Below are 7,610 nucleotides of genomic sequence, written 5' to 3' on the forward strand. Positions count from 1 at the left end.
GCGATGCCCCCCTCAATGGAGTCATAGAATTCAAAATATGCAGCTGTAGACTCTGTTTGAGTTTCTTTTTGTGAGTATCCCGTTTTGAAGTCAGAAATATTATTGCAGTAGGTTCTGTTATTACTGTCTACAAACACTGATACAGCTGGAAAAAAGCTCATTGTGTTCAACGTTGCATGTTTTGGATTCTGACTGATAATTGAAGTCTGCAGTTACATTGAGACACGTCCGAATGCCATTTTTTGTGGGTTAACATGGAACCACTATCACATCTCAATCTTGTTTGTGTGGAAAGGATGAGGTAGCTTTTAGATTTAATTCCCCTATTCAATCATGAGCATGTGAACCAGTGCTGTGGAGTTGGTAATCTAAACCTACCACTCCGACTCCTCAACTTCCCTGACTCCGACTCCCTTGCTCATACTTAAAGGGGTATTCCCATCTACAAGATCCTATCCCAATAGTTAGTAGGTGTAGTAATAATAATGTTAATAACGTGGGGATTGCCTAACAAACAGGCAATCCCCGTGTGTGCTGAGGCAGTCTGACAGCCGCAAGTCATGCAGTCATAGGGAGTCGAACATAATATGCAAGCATGCTCAAGATACTTGGATAACTCCCAAGCATACTCGCTCATCTCTGCATTAGAACGAAGATTGGAAGATACTGAAATGTTAGAAGTGAAGGTGGCAGCACTCGCCGTATTGTGGGAAAATCTGCATTGTTTCATAGCAAGTAATAAGAATCAGAAGAGAGCACAAACAGGCGACAGTCGTTCCTTTTCTTCTGACCAGGACTGTGGAGTTGGAGTCTGTATAAAATGGACCGACTCATAAAATATATAATAAATTGGGTAAAGTAGTGCAATGCAGGATGTGCTGTAAATGTTTTCATAAGAATTTGGGAAAGTTATGAAATGTCCTTTAAATGATGTCTGTTCGTAAGGATCTTGGCTTTTAGTTGAGATGAATCTGTGCTGCACTTTATGTACAAGCTCAGTAGTGAGGCAGGGGTGTGGAGTCAGTCAGGGGAATTGAGTCGAGTTGGAGTTTTGGCTTACTGACTCCACAGCACTGCTTCTGATACTACTTCAATGGCCTGTAGAAGTGTTAAAAGACATGATGTGGCCATAGGAAGCTGACTTTTTTTTTTTAAATTAATATATTCTCTACACGGGCAGAAAATAACATTGAAAGATTCTCCCATCTACAATCCCTGGCAAAAATTATGGAATCACCGACCTTGGAGGATGTTCATTCAGTTGTTTAATTTTGTAGAAAAAAGCAGATCACAGACATGGCACAAAACTAAAGTCAATTCAAATGGCAACTTTCTGGCTTTAAGAAACATAAAGAAATCAAGAACAAAAAATGTAGTCAGTAATGGTTACTTTTTTAAACCAAGCATAGGGAAAAAATTATGGAATCACTCGATTCTGAGGGAAAAATTTATGGAATCATGAAAAACAAACCAACAAAAAACACTTCAACTCATCACTAGTATTTTGTTGCACCACCTCTGGCTTTTATAACAGCTTGGAGTCTCTGAGGCATGGACTTAATGAGTGTCAAACAGCACTCTTCATCAATCTCCAACTTTCTCTGATTGCTGTTGCCAGATCAGCTTTGCAGGTTGGAGCCTTGTCATTGATCATTTTCTTCAACTTCCACCAAAGATTTTCAATTGGATTGAGATTTGGACTATTTGCAGGCCATGACATTGACCTTATGTGTCTTTTTTTTTTTTTTCAAGGGATGTTTTCACAGTTTTTGCTCTATGGCAGGATGCATTATCTTGAAAAATGATTTCATCATCCCCAAACATCCTCTCAATTGATGGGATAAGAAAAGTGTCCAAAATATCAACATAAACTTGTGCATTTATTGAAGATGTAATGACAGCCATCCCCCCAGTGCCTTTACCTGACATGCAGCCCCATATCATATGTGGAAATTTGAAATTTGCATGTTCTCTTCAGGCAGTCATCTTTATAAATCTCATTGGAACAGCACCAAACAAAAGTTCCAGCATAATCACCTTGCCCAATGCAGATTTGCAATTCATCACTGAATATGACTTCCATCCAGTCATCCACAGTCCACGATTGCTTTTCCTTAGCCCATTGTAACCTTGTTTTTTTCTGTTTAGGTGTTAATTATGGCTTTCGTTTAGCTTTTCTGTATGTAAATCCCATTTCCTTTAGGCGGTTTCTTACAGTTCGGTCACAGACATTGACTCCAGTTTCCTCCCATTCGTTCCTCATTTGTTTTGCTGTGCATTTCCTGTTTTGGAGACATATTGCTTTAAGTTTCCGGTCTTGACGCTTTGATGTCTTCCTTGGTCTACTAGTATGTTTGTCTTTAACAACTTTCCCATGTTGTTTGTATTTGGTCCAGATTTTAGACACAGCTGACCGTGAACAACCAACATGTTTTGCAACATTGCGTGATGATTTACCCTCTTTTTAAGAGTTTGATAATCCTCTCCTTTGTTTCAATTGACATTTCTCGTATTGGAGCCATGATTCATGTCAGTCCAATTGGCGCAACAGCTCTCCAAGGTGTGCCCACTCCTTTTTAGATGCAGATCTAATTTGATGCAGGTGTTAGTTTTGGGAATGAAAATTTACAGGGTGATTCCATAATTTTTTCCCCTCAGAATTGAGTGATTCCATATTTTTTTTCCCTATGCTTGGTTTAAGAAAGTAACCATTACTGAGTACCACTTTTTTTGTTCTTGATTTCTTTGTGTTTCTTAAAGCTAGAAAGTTGCCATTTGAATTGACTTTAGTTTTCTGTCATGTCTGTGATCTGCTTTTTTTCTACAAAATTAACTGAATGAACATCCTCCAAGGCCGGTGATTCCATAATTTTTGCCAGGGGTTGTAGAAACCCTTTTTTCATTATGACCTATGGATTAAGCCTGAAGGACATTAAGTGCAAAGGACCCACAGTGCACATCCCATACCCATGTATTGCCATGTAATGCTACATTTAGTAGCTGTATGGGAGATGTGGGGACAATTTATTTCCTAAAGATAACCAATAGCCTACTAGAACTTCAACTTTCAGATGATCTTATAGTGTTGCACAAGTGCAAGTCACTGGATGGCCCAGGAAATTACGGTACATCGTAGGTTTGCAATAATAGTTGCCACATATGCGGTAATGTGACGATGGGGGCAGGCTTTGCAGCGTTGAGAATCTCTTTCCCCCCCCCCCCCCATGTTCTCACCCACCTGCCCACTCTTTCCCCATATGCTAACTTCTGCCTGTGCTCTCTCCTTTGACCTGTCTGTCCCATGTGCTATCCCCCTTGTCTGCTATCTCTCTCCTTCCTGTGCTGTGTTCTCCCCTCATGTGCTGTCCCCGTTTGAGCTGTCTCCCCCCCTGTGCTCTGTCTCTCTCCCCAGTGTCTGACCATGAACAGAACATACCACAGCTCCTGGGCAGAGGAGGAAGCAAAAGACATTACACCAAGAGATTGCAGAGGATACATTTTGTGAGGTAAAATATTGTTTAAAAACAGTCAGTGAAATATTTTACCTCACATAATGAATCCTCTGCTGTAATGCCAGTATTGTCTTTTGCTTCCTCTCCTGCCCAGGAGATGTGGTGTGCTCCGTACACATGTGGTATTCACATAAGCCTTAGGCCGAGTTCAGATGTGTAAATGTGGACTTTGATGAACCACTTTCTGATGCATTAATTTAAAACAATTTGCATCCAAATTTACATGTACAACACTGAATCCATTCTCATGTTGCTCTCATGCCCTGTTTCTTTTGACTCAGTACTTTGAAAAAAAAAAAATACAATCGTGAGAAGGGAAAAGGCCTAGTATGAAGGATGATCTGGTATGTTAAAATCTGATTAAAACTTTTGTCTCTAGTTATCTAGCTGGTGTATATTGTGATTTACATCTTGTATGTATGGGGCCCTTTAGGAGCGATGCAGAATTGTCATTGTCATTTCTCAGCAAACTTCCAGTTTAGAGAGGTTTTATTTCAGTGTGTTATTATTGCAATATGTTGAAAAGAGAATGGACAGCACCTCCAAAAATCATACAATGATCTACTGCCGCTAGGCAAAAATATATATAACTGAACATGAGGTTCTTAGTTTAACATTATGATCAGGCTGTATGAAGCTCACTGCCACCCCACAGCAAACTTTAGTGGGTTCCTATCTCCCTAACGGAGAGGAGTAGTCTGCCGACCATCGCCGTGACGTGGCAGTGGGTGTCATACAGTCTAATCAGAATATTAAACTAAGAACATCATGTTCAGTTACACATATTTTTGCCTAGCGGCATTAGATCAATGTATGATTTATGGAGGTGCTGTCTGTTTTCGTTTTCAGCATATCATTATTATTGTATTTGCACTTTTTTTGCATAGTTTTTGGTCTTTTTTCACTTTGCACCTTTTTTTTGAATTTTTTTTAAGGCTAGTTTCACATTAGCGTTTTTTAGCGCAGTGCTTCGTGCGCAATAGAAACGCATGCAAAAAACGCATCATGCGTTTTGCATGCATTTGCGTTTTTTAGGCGCAAGCGTTTTAACCAGTTTCAAGCCATGTTAACTCTTAAAACGCATGCAAACGTTGTTGGCCTGTTTTTTTTTTATGTCCGTCATTGTGGATGGAGTTTAGGCTTTCCAGATGTTTTCAACTCAACCATCGATTGTGATCTCTTGTTTTGTACATCTGGACTATTTGCACACATTTTGCAATATTTATATGGAACGTGCAACTTTTAACTCTAAGGTTGCATTCACACGACGTGTTTTTTTTCGCGGCAGTTTTTAACGCGCTGTTTTGCCGCGAAAACGCAAAAAACAGCATCCCATGCATTCCTATGGGATTCCGCAATGCTGTGCTAATGCTGCGGATTTTCCCGCGGCGGAATCGCATTGTGGAAAAATCCACAGCATGCTCATTAATTTTGCTGAATTGCGGCGAATCCGCCCACATAGGAATGCATTGTTCTGCCTACTTTCCGCATGTGGCTGTGCCCACCATGCAAAAAGTAAGCAGAACATTTGTGGATGGTACCCAGGGCATGGAGGAGAGGAGACTCTCCCGCAGGCTGTGGGTACCATATCCCTGTAAAAAAAAAATAGAATAAAAAATCGGGTTATATTCACCTTCCGGCGTCCCGCGCAGCCTTCCCGGGCCTCAGCGATGCTCCCGTTTCCCAGTAATGCCTTGCGAGACCTTTCATGACGTCGCGGTCTCGCGATACTGTAGCGGTCCCTATTCCTCGAGAGATCGCTACAGTATCGCGAGACTGAGATGAGAGAGGAGATATAAGGCGGTGCAGAACTGTGGAGAGCTTTGTGGGTGAGAGAGATGAGTTTATACTGGACCCTGTAGCGAATAGGTAGCCAGTGTAATGACTGGCACAAGATGGAGGCATCGGTGAAGCGGCTGGACAGAAATATGACCCTGGCTGTCGCATTCAAGTTGGATTGGAGAGGAGAAAGTTTGGTAAGAGGGAGACCGATCAGAAGAGAGTTTCAGTAGTCCAGACGAGAATGAATAAGAGCGACAGTAAGAGTCTTAGCAGTTTCAAAGGTGAGAAAAGGTCAGATTCTGGAGATGTTTTTAAGATGCAGGTGACAAGAGCGAGTGAGTGATCAGATATAGGGAGTAAAGGAAAGTTCGGTGTCAAATATGACCCCAAGACAGCGGGCATGCTGCTTGGGAGTTATGGTTGAACCCTCCAGGGTTATTTTGATGTTGGGTAGAGTGAGGTTAGTAGAGGGGAGAAGCACAAGAAGTTCAGTTTTGGAGAGATTTAGTTTCAGATAGAGGGGGGACATGATGTTGAAGCCATCAGACAGACAATCCTTGGTATTTTGAATTAGGGTAGGGGTGATGTCAGGGGAAGATGTGTATAATTGGGTGTCATCAGCATGGAGATGATACTGGAACCCAAATCTGCTGATTGTCCAATAGGGGCAGTGTATAGAGAGAAGAGGAGGGGCCTAGGACTGAGCCCTGCGGGACCCTGATAGTAAGGGGAAGAGGAGCCGGCAAAAGATACAGTGAAGGAGCGGTCAGAGAGGTAGGAGAACCAGAAGAGGGCTGTGTCCTTGAGGCCTATAGAGCATAGTGAGGAAGAGCTGGTGGTCCACAGTGTCAAATGAGGCAGAGAGATCCAGGAGAATCAGCAGGGAGCAATGACTTTTCGATTTAGCTGTTATTAGATCGTTAGAGACTTTAGTGAGGGCACTTTCAGTGGAGTGTAAATAGCGGAAACCAGATTGTAAGGGGTCGAGAAGAGAGTTATCCGAGAGATAGCGGAATAGATGGGAGTGGACCAAGCGTGCCAGGAGTTTAGAGATGAAGGAAAGGTTAGAGACAGATCTGTAGTTAGCAGTGCAGTTCTGGTCCAGGGATGGCTTTTTAAGTAAAGGGGTTATGATGGCATGTTTAAATGAGGAGGGAAATATACCTGAAGAGAGAGGTTAAATATTTTAGGTGAGTGGTGACCACTGGTGAGAGAGACTGCAGGAGATGTGAAGGAATTGGGTCACTGTTGCAGGTTGTAGGTCGAGCAGAAGCGAGGAGCTTGGAAACTTCTGAAATGGGCTCAAAGATGTCTAGTGAGCTTGAGGTGCGGCAGGGAAGGGGATCCAGGCACTGAGGAGATTGGGCTGAGATATCCTTATGGATGTGGTTGATTTTTTCGAGGAAATAAGTGGCCAGATCCTCACTGCTGAGGTTGGTGATGGGGGGCCTGTACTTTAGGTTTCAGGAGGGAGTTAGTTTTCAAAAAGTCGTTTTTGGGTTGTTGGATAGTGAGGTGATGAGAGTGGTGAAGTAGGATTGTTTGGCCAGATGACGAGCAGAGTTATAGGTTTTGAGCATGAACTTATAGTGGAAGAAGTCTTCTGCTAAGAGAGATCTTCTCCACTGCTGCTCTGCACACCTTGAGCAGCGCTGAAGAAAGCGTGTTTTCATTGTGTGCCAGGGTTGCTGTTGTCTGTGTAGGGTCTTTGTGTGTAGAAGGTGCTGCTTCATCTAGGGCATTCTTCAGTGTATTATGGATTTCCCATGTATAGAATGCTTTAAGGGGTGAAAAGGACAAACAGGAGATTGAATAGAAAAATTTGGTTCTGCGGTTTTTGTATAGTGCAGTGCTTCCCAAGCGGTGAGGCCTCCCCGGTTGCTGAGGGGCAGTTGTGACAGAAAAAATGTACTGCACCAATCTCCTGTTACACTTAATATTCTAATGAAACTGTGATAAGTTGTTAATTTTATCATGGTGAGGCCTACAGAAAGATTGCGACGTTCTGAGTTAGTACTTCATATTCCAGTCTACACCCCACTTCTATGTTCTATACTGTGTTTAAAGGGAACCTGTCACGTGAAAAAAGCCTATAAATGTGAAGCTATGGGGCTAATCTGCAGGTCAATAGTGTTCTAAACATGCCCGGCGCTGGCACGTAGACCCCTTCTGCCGGGAGGAAATGAACTTAATTCCTCTCTGTAGCATTGGGTTTTCAGTCATGGGGGCGGCACCGGTGCAGGTTCAGTCACCAAGCGGTGTATAGAGAGGACGGCTGGCAGCAGGCTCAGCATTGGTGCCCGATGTCAGTCAGTG

The sequence above is a fragment of the Dendrobates tinctorius genome, unplaced genomic scaffold (genome assembly GCF_039654945.1).
Source record: "Dendrobates tinctorius isolate UK_male_01 unplaced genomic scaffold, ASM3965494v1 ptg000003l, whole genome shotgun sequence".
Classification (NCBI taxonomy): domain Eukaryota; kingdom Metazoa; phylum Chordata; class Amphibia; order Anura; family Dendrobatidae; genus Dendrobates; species Dendrobates tinctorius.